The following is a 17,816-nucleotide window of genomic DNA, read 5'->3' as shown; positions in this document are numbered from 1 at the left end:
TTCAATTTTGTCTGGCCATGCTAATGATCGTTTTTTAATTTTCAATTGATATAAAGGGATGTACAAAGAGGTTACAGTTATATACTACTGTCACTCTGATTCTGAGACAGAGATTTCTGTTATAAGGGCTGTCGTGCATTGTAGTTGGCAGCATTTCTCCCCTCTAGATGCCAGTATTATCTTCTATCACCACCCCCATTTCCAGACACATGTGGCAATCAAACATGAGCGCCAAGTGCAGTCAAATCTCCCTGGGTGTAAGGGTAAGACAAAAACTATCCCTGACTTTCCATTAATAATTACGGATCGCAAATGGCCATTCAACACTGCCAAGTATTTTGCCTCTATTCCCTAGTTAGCTTCCTCTCTGAGTCATGTATGTCATAGATTTTCCGTTTTGGAAATAAGTCACATTCCTTCCCCACAAAAAGACAGTTCCACCTACATGTATATCACCTCTTCCTTCAACGGGGCTACAGTGGAGGAAGAATGGTCCGTTTAGCTCATAGACTAATATCCCATTAGCAACTTTTTCCTTTTGAATATCTTCTCTTCCTATTTCTCATCTATAAAATTATTTCCAACAGTATGTACACGTATTCAAAGACCCCTCTCATGAAAAACAACCCAATCCAACCCAACCCAAACTACACCAAACAACCTCCTTCCGCCATACAAGCATTTCCTTACCTTGGTCTTCTTCTTGTTCTGGCTACATTTCTCACTTCCCGGGGAGAGACAAACCCCTGAACAGGGATCTCTACCTACATGCCTCCTTTTTTTTAAAAACTAAGTTGTTCTTCCCCATATTTAGCACATAGAGCTCATATGATATCTTTTCATATTATCTTAAGAAAAGCTTCCTCTTTTCTTGTAATTGCTTTTCTATTTCTTTCTTAGTACTTTTTAAAACTTATGATTGCATTCATTTTACTTTTGTTTTTGTCGGTCATGGGACTTTAACTCTGGGCCTGAGTGTTGGCCCTGAGCTCTTCAGCTCAAGCTACCGCAACCCCTTGAGCCACAATGCCACTTCTGGTTTTCTGCTGGTTAATTGGAAATAAGAGTCTCACAGACTTTAGTGCCTGGGCTAGCTTTGAATCATGATCCTCAGGTTTCAGCCTCCTGAGTATCTTGGACTACAGGCGTGAACCACCACACCCAGCTCATTTTACTTTTTAAAAATAATTCCTTCTTTCATTGAAAGGATGTTATCCTTTTGTCCTCTTTCTAGCTATCCTAACTCAGTGCCTGGCATAACACTAGGCACTTCATATACTTGTTGATTGAATATTCTAAATATAAGGCAAGTGTCTCTGAAAATCTGGGGTATGTGGGCATGCTTTTTAGGAGTATAGAATCTGTATTAATGCAGCCTCCTAAAATGCATACTTTGTCTAGCTCTGTGTAGATTGTCCAATGGAAATTGAAGGCCGTCAGTGGAGAAACAAACAATAATGTATGCAAATCATAGTATTGGAAAACAAGAAATATGTGGAACCTGATATTACCATGAATTCATTAGGAGAAGATTAAGAGAAATTAATCACTGGAGTTAAAAGTATTGCTTAGAAGTTAGTACAATATATGACAAAAAGAAGTTAGTATATGTATGTTGAATAAATGAATAGAGAAAGCCACATTCAAAGTAGGAAGGTGTTCAATCCTACAACTTTTGTACATCATACAACTCTTCGATCCATTCATTTACTTTCTATGATTAAGTTATAATTGATACCTCAGGGAGAAGATCAGAGGATGATTTTCCTGCCATTCTTTTGTCTGCTTGTTTGTGTATCCATCCATCAAAAAGAAATGTTCCTCAGACTTTTCCTCCCATTTTGTTCAAACATCAAATGTGTCTATTCTAAGGATCACATAAAATTTTCTGGATTTTTTCTTTTGCCAATGGATCCCTCTAGATAATAGTACTAGAATGAACTGGAAGCAGGAATAGATCTGGGGCATCCAGAGACAACTTGACACCATTAGCTAATTCCAAAACTACTGGCACATTTAGTCCAAATCTGAGCTCTACACATATTTTCTGAAGACTGACTGATACCTTATTTATGCTTTAAATACTGATTGTAGAGAAGATATGTTAACACTTCCTTTAAAAAATCGTGAGTTATTTTTTTCCTCTAGAACAAAAGGAATATCAGAAACCCAAAACTTTTGAAGGTGTTCATTGAAAATGGGATTTTCCAGTGTTCCTTTATGAAAGGCTAAACACAAGTGGAACACAGAGCCACATAAAAGATTGTTTCTAGTCCAGTAATTTGAGGCTTTCTTTCTTTCATTTCAAATGACTAAAAGCACACAACACTCGTGTCTTGTTTTAGCCCCTCAGAGTGGTGATCTTTTATTCACTGAGTTGATTTGACTTACCACTGTGTAACAGGCAAGACTCTACTGTGACCACCATTGTGAGACAGATTAATTTGAAATGACAGCTCATCAGAAGTTGGAAAACAATGCAAGAAACCTAGGCCCTAACACCAGAGTATAAGTTCTCCTTGGTGGATTAATTTCTAGACATCCCCAAGTTCTTATCCAAGAAAATGTAGAGGACATCTGTTAAATTATAGTTTTTCAAGTGATTTGGGTAAGAGCTCCTATTAGTGTAGGCACAACTCTATTTTCTTTCTTTTATCCACGATGTTTTGGACTGTTTAAGGAAAATTCTTGATCCTTAGGGACTTTGTACTAAGAAGTGAACCTTACCCCAGAAATAATATAGCCACTACTAGAGATCTCTGGGGTTTATTTGGAAACCAACCAGCCTTGGCAATATAGGGAACAAAGTGGATATTCTGTTCCTTACAGTTCACCAAGAAGGCAAGATGGATGACTTCTATGATAACTTGTTAAGCTGTGCCAATCTTCTCATTTCCTGGGAGACATTTCTCCAGGTATGGGTGGTGCATCTTCAAAGGAATAGAGCAGATGTCCTCCCTCTTCCACTGCAGGTGCCATTAGCTGATGGGCAGTCCTTCCTTTTGATTCTCAATAGAATGACATGAGCTTCAACCAAACTTCCTATGCAACATCTACTCTACACTCTTGAGTTTTTTTTGGGGGGGGGGCAGGGGACAGATTTCAAGGGAGACCTTTCTCTTGGGACCTCTCATTGTAGCAGGTTTGCTGAGACTCACTTGGCTCAAGTGGTAAAGCAGAAGCCTTGAGTGAGGGATAGAGTGAGTTCAAGCTAACACACACACACACACACACACACACACACACACACACACACACACACACACACACACTTCTTAAATTCCAGCCAGGCATCGGTAGCTCACACCTGTAATCCTAGCTACTCAAGAGGCTGAGATTTGAGGATCACAGTTCAAAGCCAGCCTGGACATGAAAGCCTGTGAGGTTCTCATCTCCAAATAACCACCAGAAAACCAGAAGTGGCACTGTGGCTCCAACGTTAGAGTGTTAGCCTTGAGCTGAAGAGCTCAGGGGCAGTACCCAAGCTCAGAGTTCAAGTACCATCACTGACAAAAATTTAAACTCCTTGTTATCCTTATTTGTAGCTAACCTCTGTTGAACCCAGGGTCGTTACAGGAGACAAGAGTTGCTAAGGCAGTCCCCCTCCTCCAGACAGCTTGCTAGGGAGGGGATGGAACTTCTTGGTTCTCAAGTAGCAGCCCCAGGTTTCTGTGGGTGAACCACTTCAAAAACAGTATGAGTTTAGGTAAGAGACACCCTCCATGCTATCAGCTCTTAAAGGTGTCCACACATGTAAGACAGTCTACGCAAGACAAATACTATTGCAAAAGAGACTAGAGAGTTAGATAGGCATCTTGTGGTAATTGAATATGATCTTCTGGGCATTCATATTTTAGGTTCATTTGTTCTAGAGCTCAGAGTCCATCCTGTTCTGTCTTACTACCAGTGCTGAACCACTTCTTGTCCATGCACAGAAACCTGGTTGACATTTTCTGTAAGGGAGAATTCTAGAGTTTTTGTTTCTGATTGAAAAGAAGATTGATGGAAGATTCTGGCCTTAAAGAAATGAATTAGAGGCCAGGTGAATTGTCTCATGCCTGTAATCCCAGCTACTCAGGAGGCTGAGATCATGGGAGCGAGACTCAAAGCCAGCTTAGGCAGGAAAGTCCATGAGATTCTTATCTCCAGTTTAGAGAATTAGAACTGGTACTATGGCTCAAATTGGTAGAGAGCTAGCTTCAGCACAAAAGCTCAGAGATAGTACCCTGGCCTCTGAGTTCAAGGTGAAGAAGAAGAAGAAGAAGAAGAAGAAGAAGAAGAAGAAGAAGAAGAAGAAGAAGAAGAAGAAGAAGAAGAAGAAGAAGAAGAAGAAATTAGAATTCTAGATCTTCACAAAAAAATAAAGTCTATATTGAAGAGACTCAAGAGGCTGATAACATGCAATGTGTTTGGTCCCTCACCTCAGATTCATTGAGAAGGTATGACAGCTTTGACTCAATGGTGAGAAAGAGATACAGGGTGTCAAACAGAACTCTGAAGTGTGAGCTCCTGGGGCATTTACCGTAACCTCAACATCCTTTTTGCATCATTTGGGTGGATTGTGTCCTGGTTTCTAGGAAATTCTGCAAGGGGTCGGGGTGGGAAAGAGAAGAAACAAAACCAGCAGAACACTGAGACAATTTAGTGTTCTGTTGTTCAAGTCCCTGATATTCTTGATAAGCTGGCCCTTGCTCACCCTGCCCTTGCTCACCCTTAGCTTTCCAAAAGCACATGACATCTGTTCTGTTCGAGGAGTGTAGTTACTATGTGGAGGTGGGCTTGCCTTTCTGCCCTGCTGCCAAGTTTAAATTGTGGCTAAGTAGGTGAGTAAAAATTAACAAGTATTTAGCAATAATGGAACACTCCAGATTTCTTGTTCCTAGCCAAGATATAAATAGCAATGAGTCAACTTATGGATTCCCTTTTTGTAAAGATAATTCAAACTGCCCTACATTTATATCTACTAATCTTCTCATCTCCCAAGTAACCTATTATGGGCTCTTATTTTGTAAGTGAAAAAGATGGTAGAAGTTTAGAGGGCTTAAAGGAAATTTTCCAAGGCCATGGAGTAGCAGAGCTAGGATTTAGAGCAGGCTTGTCTGATCTGAGGAATGTTCCCCAAATAGGACTCCATGATGCTGACCATAATAACACTCACATTCAATAGCATGTATTCATTATCTACGAAGACTGACAAATTGTTTAAATGGTGAACAAACCTGGTAATGTCCATTATTCCTTTGGAATTTAATCCTAGCTGAGGCTAGGGAGATGACTGAGAAAAAGAAACCATTAGGAAATTATGAGAGAGTAATAAAGGCTTTTTAGAGAGTTGAAACAAGATAAGATTAAAATGAGAGATTAGAAAGAGGCCTCTCCAAGGAATTCTCATTTGAATTGACAGCACGCTCTGGTTTTGCCTCAGATCATATATGTATTTTGTCTTTTATAATGATAGTAAGGCATGGGTTTGATTACAGGAATTTCATTCTCTAACTAAAAATAAAATAAAGTAATTGTAAGGAACTGAGGATGTAGGCTGGTAGTAGATCACTTTTAAACACGAGCAATTCTTGAGGCCCTGGGTTCCATCTCCAGTACAATCAATCAATCAGTCAGTCAACCAGCAATGATGATTCAATAAAAATAAATAGTGGTGATCAAGTAAATAAGCAATGATGACATAATTATTAGGCAAAAGAACATTCTAGACAGAAGAAGCAGCTTCTTTGGGCATTTTAGATCCAATACTGTGCTACTGTAGAGGACTGTAATGCGTAGCCTTCCTAAAGCCTAAATGACACTAGATTCTCCCCATTCATTTCCACACTCCACTCCAGAGTGAGCTTCGCTTCCCTTTCGGTTGAAAACCAACAGATAATGGTTCCAAAACAGGAATGAGCTAGATATGTAGCAGGATTAGAATAAAGAAGTGTGTGGAGAACTAAGCCAGGTCCCTGTTCAGGTAGAGCTTTGTAAACTGGGAGAGTTTTGATTCTGATGCTACTATTCAGGGAAGCTACTGGAATGCATCATAGAAGGGAAATTGAAGGGAAGTGGAAAAATTTGATATACACTTTGGTAGAGGAGTTTCAAGGTTGTTGATTGGACACTGGGTACATGAGAAAGAGATGAATCAAGAATTACACCCACTAATTTTCTGTTTCCTTTACAGCATCTACCATAATTTTTTCCTAGACTTCATTTTTTAATTGTCTATTTTTCCAATTAGATCTGTATCTATTTTTATTTTGGTGCTCACCTTAAATCTATTGAATGGATGGTTTTACAGAACACAACAGAGTATCACTTACTTTGTATATGGAGAATCACCTCTTTTTTTTTTTTGCCAGTCCTGGGCTTGAGCTCAGGACCTGTCCTTGGACAGGGCTAGAGCTCTACCACTTGAGCCTAAGCACCACTTCTGGCTTTTTTCTATGTATGTGGTACCGAAGAATCAAACCCAGGTCTTCATGCATGCAAGCACCCTACAACAAGGCCAAACTCCCGGCCCCTTCATTGTTTTTGAGAGTAAAGTTTTAACAAGGATTTATTTAGTATTATTGAATAAAATAGAAAAAGATGAAAAAAGAGAGGGAGATTTTTCTGTTCCCTATTCAGGAAGTGGGAGGTAAAAGCTCCTACCCTATTCTTTCAAATAGCTCTGTGCAAGATAGCCATTTCTCTTCTGAAAAATACTATTGTTCTCAATTTTTTGCTCCAAACATACTTCAGTGATTACATTTATATACATGTCTAATCAGTTCTGCAAAAATATAATGGGAAGGGCAAGGCATAAGCAATTTATTATAGTTGTTCATGTGTATTGCCCAATGGCTCTCTGAAAAACTGTGCACCAGTTTACTTCCCCCGACACTGTGTGAGAGTATTTTTTCAAAACTGTAAACACAATTCAATATTATTATCAATTAGAAAGTTCTTTAATAACCCCAGAAAGCAACAATAGCACTTTAAAATAATGGACAAGTTTAAATATTTATTTAATTTTTGTTTTACTTTTTCTACTTGTATTTCTTCTTTTGTGAATTGAGAGATTTTATCCTTTCTAAATGAAGACAGTGTTTTTTTAGTGGTTTATGGGAGCTCTTTATATGGCATTAACGTAATTCTTGGTTAGTTATATGCGTTGCAACTATTTCCTTCTAGTATGTCAACTTTTTCCATACAGATATATTCTTTCCTTTACATTTTCTTGTCATTCTGAGATTCACCTCATCTTCTATTTACAGTTTCTTCTGTGCTTGCTGTTTATACAAAATTTTTCCTGTTTTGTCTCCATAATGTCTTTAGAAATCTACATGTATAATAGTGAGAGGTAAGTGGTAACCTAAAATATTGTCAAAATATATAATAAAACAACACATGTTTTTATTTTTTATTGGTTTGACATGACAACACTAGCTTAGATTAAGTTTTCCCTTGTGCTTGGATTTGATTCTTCTATCTTTTGCTCTTTTTATGACTGGATGGACTTTTTATTCAGTTATTTAAGTAGTTGTACCAAGTGGATATTATTCAACAAATCAGTTTACAAGCACAATACCTCTTGAGTGATATTATCTCCTTTATCATCCTCCCCATTTCCCCCAACTCAACCCTTCCCCTCAGTTTTCCTAGTTTCATAGGATGTGCATTGCCTATTAGATTCTTCCCCCTCTTTGCTTTCTTCATACATCTATCCTCTTCATTTGGCCGCCCCACACCTTTCAAGTGCCAGTTCCCCAGTATTCATCTCATTGGACTGGGAAATTTTCAAAGAGATTACACCATTTGAATTCTCCTCTGCAAATATCATACTTTGATCAATACATTTGTTTACACTTGCATGTAACACAGTATATACTTTCATTTGTATATTTATAAGTTATTCTAACTTGCACATATGAGAAAAGAAACATGCCTTCTTTTGTCTCTCTGGGTCTGACTTACTTTTACAAGATTGTTTCCAGGTCCACCCCTTTCTTTGCAAGTGATGCAATATCATTCTTCCTAATGGATGAGAAAAATCACATTATTTATATATACCTCTTTTTTTCTGTTTAACTTTTGTTTGTTTAGTCCAGGATACTGCCCAACTTATGATCTTCCTGCCTCCTTTCTTTCTTTCTTTCTTTCTTTCTTTCTTTCTTTCTTTCTTTCTTTCTTCCTTCCTTCCTTCCTTTCTTTTTTTTTGCCAGTCCTGGCCTTGAGCTCAAGGCCTGAACCCTGTCCTTAGGCTTTCTCAAGGCTAGAGCTCTACCACTTGAGCCTCAGCACCACTTTTGGCTTTTTTCTATGCATGTGGTGCCGAGGAATCAAACCCCGGTCTTCATGCATGCTAGGTAAGCACTCTACCCCTAGGCTAAACTCCTGGCCCCCTGCCTCAGTTCTTAAGTGATGAGATTACAGAATTATGTCACCTAGCTACATAGCTACAAGGTTCTCTTCATTCATTCTATTCCTTCTCTCCCTTCTTCCTTCCTTTCCTTCTTTCCTTTCTCCCTTCCTCTCTTTTTTCCTTCCTTCCTCTTTCCTTCCATTCTTAGTAAGAAAACAGTCCTCCTCCTTTCAAATGCTATAGTGCTGTTTGCTGCCAGATTCAGCAGTTGGAATGGGGCCTGGAACCACTGTTCCAAGTCTAGATGGAGATAGACACAGAACTGAATTTAAAGAAACCTTTCCTAGTGGCTTGTGTGTGTCCTTTCCAGTCAGCCCTTCAGAGCTACTTTCAGTTCTCAAGAGCAACAGCACCGAAAGAATGAATTTATGCAGAAAAGACAGACAGAAATAACACAGTGTCAGTGCTCATGCTGAGATTATTAGACTAAGCCTTTAACAGAAATAAGGAAGTCATGACAGACAGCTAATTATAGAGGAAGATAATAGATTAATTTTAGTACTATGGAGTTTTCAGTTAACTATCGAGGTCAGCGATATAATTCACATAACTAATTTGGGCTTTGAGCATGTGGGGTTCAGGATCTGGGGAGTGGAGAGGGGCAGCGCTAAAGACAGGGAAGATGACAGAACCAGTCAGTACAGGTTTAGGAGCTACTTAGATGTTCGAAGCTGTGAGAGGTGGTAGAGATGTATGTGGAATGACAGAAGCAGGAGCTGAGAACTGAACTTTGGATTTTACTTGGTTTGGCCAAGGGAAGGAGGAAGTAAAACTAATGAAGCAGAGATACACATGTGTGGTGAGGACATTGAGACAATATGACTGGTGCATGCCAGGGGTGGCTAAAATTTTGAGAAGGAAAGTGTGGTTATGAGTGTCTGTGGCTTAAGGAGAGACCAAAAAGCTGAACACTGAGTGAAGGGCATTGCTTCTGGTGACTGGGGACATTTGAGCAGAGTTATGATAGAGTGGTGTAGAAGGGAACTAAGTGGTTACAGTTACAAAGTGATTCTCTGGGGAGGAAACAGGAGAGCTGAGAATGGACAACCTTTCAGAAAGTGGAGGCAGGAGCTGAAGGAAGAAGAGAACTCTCACGTGTGCTGGCAGAAAGATTCAGGACTCTGCTTTGCTTTGATTCTGGAAGGCAGACAGATGTCACCTTTCTAAAACTTAATGTGTCATTTGTTCTAACTTCTCATTTTAAATAAAAAAGGCTCACTTTTATACCTGATTTTCTGTTTGCAATTTGGTATTATTTTTGGTAAAGAAGTCCCCAAATTATTTAACATTTCATTGCTCAAACCTCAATATTCCATGGTAAAGACCTAAGTTCTTATAGCAGACTCATTAACAAGGGAATTTCTTCTCTCCTGTATTCTCAGGTCTGAGAAAAGTACTGGTAGAGATGAGTGTTAACTCTTCCAGTGACCCATGCTAACAAGCAGGTGTAACACCCAGGTTCCTCTGAACTTTAGAGGGGCACAAAAATTTCTTTCTTGCCAGTGAAGATCCTTTCATTCTCCTTTATCATCCCACTAGCACAGAGTCATCAGCTGGAATTTTTTATTATGGCTCGGGGTAACTTTAATAGGTAAGGTTGAGAAACTGGGTTCTTTGTTAATTTGAGGTTACATTTGGTTCAAAGAACAGGACTTGAAAGGGCATCTGTGAGCCGATGGGGGAAGGAACAGGAGGTGGCCCAGGTAGTGAAAAGATGAGTGACTCTCAGGGAAGAAAAGGGAGGGAGAAGCTTGGGAGGTTTGATCCAGGAGAGGGGTCCCAAGTTTGTTAGGGTTAGTCCAAAACACAGGCTTAGCTGAGAGGAGAAAGGAAGGAAGGAAGGAAAGAAAGAAGGAAGGAAGGAAAGAAGGAAGGAAGGAAAGGGAAGGAAGGAAGGAAGGAAAGGGAAGGAAGGAAGGAAGAAAGGAAGGAAGGAAGGAAGGAAGGAAGGAAAGAAGGAAGGAAGGAAGGAAAGGGAAGGAAGGAAGGAAGGAAAGGGAAGGAAGGAAGGAAGGAAGGAAGGAAGGAAGGAAGGAAGGAAGGAAGGAAGGAAAGGGAAAGAGGGACGGAGGGAGGGAGGAAGGATGCACAGAGGACAGTGTGGAAAGGTGAGGGCTGAGTCAGAGATGGCTGTGGCTGTCTCACAGAAGCCTGTCTGATCAATGACGCCTTGTGTGTCCTGCACCTCCCTGGGCTTTAGTTTTTCCCTCCATGCTGGGAAAACACACAAAGGGTGATAGTGACCAATCTCCTTCCTCTACAAACACCAACTAAACAAATTAGGTAAAGCAAAATGGGATAAAATCCAATGTTGGTGTACACATTCTTCTGTGTTTCTATAATCCTAATTTGGGGCCTAAAGTAAAATAGCAACAAAGAAAACAAAAATACTGTCAAATGAGAGAAATCTCAGCCCCCTTTGTGAATAAAATACATTCCAAGTTGAGGGGTTTTTTTCCCCCTCCACCAGGGGCTTAATCCCTAAAAAAAAATAATTTCCTAAAGAAACCAGTAAGTGTCGGGGCCCCTTGTTTGCTGGTGACATGCAGAAATTGAGTTGAGTACATATTATTGCAGTCAGTAAAGAAATAATGGGCAAATATTAGTTCTTTCATTCAAAATAACATCAGTATAGTAGATTGTAAGATGACAAAACTGGAAGAGATAGGCTTAGCCTCAAAGGAGCATGGCAGAAGAGAAAGGCAGAAGGCTCCCGGTAGCCCAGAGGTATGAGCCAGGTGCCCTGGAAGGTGAACAAATGAGCCATGAAAGCAGAGTACAGAAACCCTCACAAGAACCTGGCATGTGAGCTGTTCTGGAATAAAGGAGGTACTTATGAATGAGATATGGTTGAGCAGAGTGCTGGTGGTTCATGCCTATAATCCTAGCTACTCAGGAGGCTGAAATCTAAGGACTGTGGTTCAAAGCCAGCCCAGATAGAAAAATCTGTGAGACCCTTGTCTCCAGTTAACTACCAGAAAATCCAGAAGTGTGTTGTGTCTCAAGAGGTAGAGTGCTAGCCTTGAGCAAAGATTTGAGAGACAATGCCCAGGACCTGAGAGTTCAAGCCCCACAACCAATAAAAAAAAGAAGAAAGAAAGAAAGAAGGAAAGAAAGAAAGAAAGAAAGAAAGAAAGAAAGAAAGAAAGAAAGGAAGAAAGGAAGGAAGGAAGGAAGAAAGAAAGAAAGAAAGAAAGAAAGAAAGAAAGAAAGAAAGAAAGCAAAGAAGAGGAATGGTGAAGGCTAGGGAAAGAATTTCGCCACTTTGGGAGAAAACCTCATGTCAGGGCATTTGAAGGATAATGTCTGAAAAACTGACACCATGGTGGATTTATCTCAGGAATTTTACCTAGATTTCCCTGCCACTTGCCATGTGACTGACTGCTCCCAGAATTCCATGTCAATGTCCCCTCTTCAGAGGATTCTTTAAAATTATATTTTATTTTTAAGTAGTTGTCCAAAGGGATTACCATTCAACATTTCAGTTTTGAAGTACAACGTATCATGATTGGAATTATTCCTTTCATCATTCTCCCCATCCCTCTGAGAGGTCCGTATTGGCCAGTTTGTCTAGATAGGCTGCTCGTATTCCATCCTGATTTTTCTCTTATCACTATATCATATTACTGAAGTATTTGTTGGATAAATTAAATATAGATTGAAATAATGACAGCATTTATTGCATACCTATACCTGGCACTGTGCTCATTTCTATAAAATATTACCTTGTTTCATCCTCATGAAGCAAGCTCTATTCTCATTGCCCAGAAGAGAAAATGAAATTTAAGAGAGGCCACACAATTTGGCACAGGAAACTACTAGTCATACCATGATGAATTTAGAAATCAGAAAGTCTGAACCGAGAATCCACCTTCTTAAACATATTTAATTAATTTTATATACTGCCTTTGGAATGTACCTGACTACAGTGTTAAACAAATGATTATAATACATTTCTTTCAAACCAGCCTTGTGGTTTTGAATTAATTAGTGCTTGGTAACATTGATGTAGACTTTTAAAATCACATTTCCTATGATCCACTCAGACAGCAAATGATATTCTTTGTTCTGTAGTGTATAAAGAAAGTTAATTGTCTCCTACTGATCACAATTGTTCCTGGTCCACATTCACATGCTATCGGTACATTGGTATTCAGGGGTGAGTTCCAAGGCAGCATAAGACTCGGCAATCTCACTGCAAAGCATTTTCCAATTCAGGAATCCAAGATGGAGCATAAGAGTCTGCACACCTAAGTAATCAAGCCCCAGATGATGCTGATGCTGCTAGCTGATTAACTTTGAAGAGCAAAGTTTAAAGGAACAATACAATGTATAATCCAAGTTTCCCTTCTAATCTCAAGAGGAAAAAATAAAACCCTAGCAACTGGCCATCTAGAGGGTACAGATCTTGGTGAAGACTGAGAATTAACACAGGAAATCTCATTTTCTACCTGTTTCACATCATGTTCTTCCTTCCTGGTTCAGAGTCAGATCTTCAAAAGAAATGAAAAGAAAAAAAAAGGCTCTTTAAAGAAGTTAAGAGAATGAGCTAGGCACTGGTGGCTCACATAACCCTAGCTAAGACTCCTTTTAGCTAACCCTCCTAAGGCTGAGATCTGAGGATCACAGTTCAAAGACAGCAGGAACAGAAAAGTTCTCATGAGACTCTTATCTCCAATCAAACCCTCAAAAACTGCAAGTGGCTCTGTAGCTCAAAGTTGGAGAATCCTAGCCTAGAGTGAAAAAGCTTAGAGACTGAACCCAGGCCCCGAGTTCAAGACCCACCACTGACAAAAAAAGTTGAAAATTGCTAAGAGGAGACAGTAGTTTACTGCATATTCTTCCACATATTCAAGGACCTTTGTCAGTTATTTGCATGAAGAAAGTGACAGACATGGCTTGTAAGGGCACATGAGACAGAAACTGAGATCCAATATTTGAATTTAATTACCAGGTCCTTGCATTTGTTATTTCTGGCTTAGAGCTACAGGTGATAGACCTTTCTCTATTGCTCTGGAAATTGAACACATTTCTAAACACATGTATCCATGCATCCAGGATCTGTGTCAAAGAACTTCACCCAAATACATTGGTGAAGAAAGACCACAAGCCTTACAGAGACTTTATTGCAACAGACTTAGGTTGGTACAGGTATTAAGGTAAAGTTCAGGTTCATATCATGACCTTGGGCAAGTCACATCACTTTTAAGAACCAAGGAAGTCTTGTGTTTGCTAAGTGCCAAATAAAAGCTCCAGGGCATCCCTACCCTGAATTATAGGAGGGGAAATTCACTGTGGGGGCACAGTGCTAAGAGGCAGTCGTAGAGAGGGTGGGGCTCGAGAGCGAAACCCACATCCCTGGGAAGATGGACAAATTTGGACCCAGCAGAGAGCTATGAATAAGGGAAGGATTCATAGGGCTCTTGGTGTGTATAAAGGCCAATATACTGACTTTTCTGTCACTAAAAGCTGAACAGATATCTCACAGATGGAGAAAGAGTAGGATATGGGTTACAAATAAGGGCTCAAAACCCTTGGTGAGTCTCATTTTGCAAATAGCTATTACTTCTCACCCCAAATGAACCTTCACTCTTGAGTCACTAAAAAGAAATAAGACTAAGAAACTGCTAAGCTCTTCAATGCTGTGTCATTGATGATGAGGACACACCCAGAAACAGACAGAAAAGAGAATGTGGGATGCACAACCCAGGTAGATAGGCTAGGATTAGTAAGAGAATTCTCCTTAGTCTTAGGCTGTGTCTTGTTTGTTTATCCTGTGTAGAGAAGAAAGGAGAGGTATAAATGAGTCAGTGTATGCATGCTTCTACAAATGAAGACATGAAAGGCAGATGCTGTCAGCGTCTATAACCTTCCCAACTTATGTAAAGCAAGGAACACAGAGGGCCTGGCTGGACTTCCTAGCTAAAACCTATCCAGGAAATTCATAGGTTTGTTCTCTGAGGAGAGAACAAAGAACAGAACCCAAGTACAATGTACAGAATAATAAAAAAAGAAATGTGCAAAACTAGAGTGTTGGTTTTGTTCCCTTCTTTCTAGTGCCATTTTTCCCAGTCCCCATGACACTTTCCTGGAGATCATTTTGTGTCCTTGATGCTGGCCCTTTTCATGTACACTCTCAGTTACCCTCCAGCCTTTCATGTGAGAAAAACATCCTCTGTGAACGAGACAGCTGTCAGAAACAGTCTCCAGGTCCTGAACTCTCACATGCATCCTACACTGTCTTTTTGAGCTCTCAGTCTACTTAAACAAATGTCCCTGTCTCCCAGAATGAAAGAAGACTCGGGGGTTTTCATATAACCCCTCTCTGGAGTAGACACAGTTACTGGAGCGAGCAGTGGGCAGTGGTCTTGTCTGAAGGTAAGCTTTGGTTGATGTTTAAAGAATTGTCATAAGGAACACAGGCTATAAGTAACTGAGATTTAAACCAGAATTACTCTGGTAGATAGATATCGGGGGTGGGGAAGGCAGATCATGCTCCACTGATGTTTTACAGTAATTGCAGACAATGATGCAAAAATGAGGAAACCAGAGAGAAGTCCAATAGACAAAACTTCCCAAATTAAAATGCCAAGATAGAGCCACTATGCAGAAATAGTGGTTTCTATTTCACCATTCTACTATGCTGAGTACAGATTCAAATGCTGTATTGGACACAATGACAATATAATTTGTTAATCTAAAATCATTTAAAAATATTTTATGTTGGTTGTGTTGTACATAATAACAATATATTTTTGTCGACAAAATCACTTTTAAAAGATTTTTATGTTGGTTGTTATAGTCTGTTAGATTTCTTCTCCTATGCAGCCAGTGGGTTCCCCTCATCCAGTCCAGAAATGGAGGAGGGGGACCTCAAATCCACCCCTTACCCCCATCAGCATGACACTAAAAAACTTACTTAGATTCCAAACTGTGTTCCCTGGAATCTTGTGATACTTATTATGCTTGTTAGTTGTTTTACATCTTTTTCTTAATCAAGAAAAATTATATAATTCAAGTTAATTGCTTGTACCATGTATACAGTGAGGAGCAGTATCACATACATATAGTAGTGGCTATAAATTGTCTTCCCTAAAAGTACAAGCCTGCCATTTCTTCATGCTAGCAAACACACCAGAGGCCAAATGTGAAGTCCCAGGGTGTTTTCTTAGGCTTAGTGTTCTCTTAGGCTGTTTGGCAACCCTTCTGTGAAATCATGGATTCTAGGACCAATGAAAGGCTATGTGCTCAGGTCAAATCTTTTTGGAATGAACATATGATTGTCCAGGCTGTGTCCAGGCTGGGGAAGAGGTAGCCGGGATTCAACATGGAGTAGTTCAGGCAGTGGGACGGAACCTATTTTGAGCTCCTATTTGACCTTCAGAGGTCGCTGAGGATCACCCCTCATTAGCTCAGTGGTGCAGAGTCCACCTGTGGCGTTCATACCAAGGACCCTCAGGAAAGAGGAGGAAGTGCAGGGTGCCAGTGCCTCCCCCCAAACGCAGTGCCTCAGCTCCAGAACCACAGGCCGCCCGGGGTGTGTAGAGGCTGTGGAGACACACCTGTACATCCAACAACTACAAATACCCCAAATCTGTGTGTACAGAAAACTCCCGGGTTTTCTTCTTCTTCTTATATTGTATTGTCAGGGTGATATATAGAGGGGTTACAGTTACATTCATCAGGTAGTGGATACATTACTTTTTGAACATTGATACCACTTACCATGGTTTTTTCCCACTTTCCCTCCTGCTACCTTCTCCCAGTCATCTTGTTTATTTATTTATCTTTTATTTGATGTTGTTGGGGTTTGAACTTAGGACCTTGAATTTGCTAATCGAACACTCTACCACTTAAGCCATATCCCCAGCTCTTTAAATGTCAGAGCCTGTTTAAATGCTTTGGTGACACACACACACACACACACACACACACACACACACACACACACACAGAGACAGAGAGACAGACAGAGAGACAGAGAGAGACAAAGAGAGAGACAGAGACAGAGAGAGACAGAGACAGAGAGACAGAGACAGACAGAGAGACAGAGACCAAGAGACAGAGACAGACAGAGACAGAGAGTGCTTCATAAATGAATCAAAGGCAACCATTATTGTAGCTTAAGGTTTAATTCACATAAACGAAGAACTTTTAGACAAGGACAGATTCACTTAAAGAAGGCCCTGAGCTGATGGCATCTGAGAAAACAGAACACTTTTCTGGCTGGACTGAGGGAATCCGAGTCTACTTGCCTATACTTATAGTTCATTCTTTTCAGACAGGCCTATTTTTCAGTTTTCTACATGAACTCACAACACCTTGTGATTCTTTCCTAGCTTTGAACATTATTGTTCTTCAGTGCTCTGGAGCTGGGAAAAGTCTTTTCAACTCTTCTCCTGCGTGGGAGTTGGGGACCATGGGTGAGTGAGAGGACCCCTGCCTCAGCCCACAGACCAAACAACAACTAAGCAACAGGAGCCTTTTTCTTTTGATCTCTTCCATGGTGTGGTATTTCCCCAGCTCATGTTTGCTGAGCAGTGATTTCCACAGTAGATAGAAGGAGGCGTCTGAGCATCTGTGTTTCCCTCCAGTTGTCAGCTTTTACTTTTTGTTTAATCAGGCAACCCTGTGGGGGTGGAATCTCCTTCACCGTTCCAAGTGGTGCATCATCAAACAATCTAAGCACGTTGGCAGAATCTCCATCACGTGTGTCAGAGGACTCCTGAGCTCTGGGTGAGCTGTGCAGGCTGAGCTAGCTTCTCTTTGTGAGGTCTCCCCAGCTTTCAGGGAGAATAGAAAGTTGTTCTTTTCTGCTAACGTTGGCAGTTTATTCTGAGACACCTGAGGAGTGCCTGAGAAGTCAATCTGATGGTGTAGTCTGAGTCTGTGCCCAACCTAAGCCCTAGCCACACATCCATTGATTTCACATTGACCCAGCAATTGAGACAGGCTGATTGGGGAACTTAGTTCCTATCGTTGTGCCCTTCTATCGTTGTGCCCTTCTAGGCACTATCACAAGTTCCATTCTGTAGTTAAGAGTATTTGAGCAATTTTTCTTCAGGTTGAAGAAATGACCAGTCAAAGGCCAAACAATTTCCCAATGAGTAGAGCAATATCCTTTCTTGATAATTCCCATTCATGTCTTTAAGATGAAAATGATAGGTACATGATTGGAAAATTCAATTTAGTCCCAAATAGGTTAATGGCTTTTAAAGGAGAAACTAGTTCATTAAGTACAATTTTACTCCAACGGTCAAAGGGATCTTTAGCAAACATTGACCATAACTTACACCGCTCAGCACTAAGCCCTTCATAGCTTCTCTTTACTCTAAGACAAACCCCTAACTCTTGATCATGGCCTACCCAGCCTGGCCTCTAGATGTGGTTCTGTCTACCTTCGCAGCCTCATGAGTCT

This window comes from Megascapheus bottae, chromosome 10 (genome assembly GCF_031878675.1).
Source record: "Megascapheus bottae isolate mThoBot1 chromosome 10, mThoBot2.hap1, whole genome shotgun sequence".
Taxonomy (NCBI): domain Eukaryota; kingdom Metazoa; phylum Chordata; class Mammalia; order Rodentia; family Geomyidae; genus Megascapheus; species Megascapheus bottae.
The sequence above is the reverse complement of the archived record's forward strand: the minus strand, read 5'-3'. Positions refer to the sequence as shown.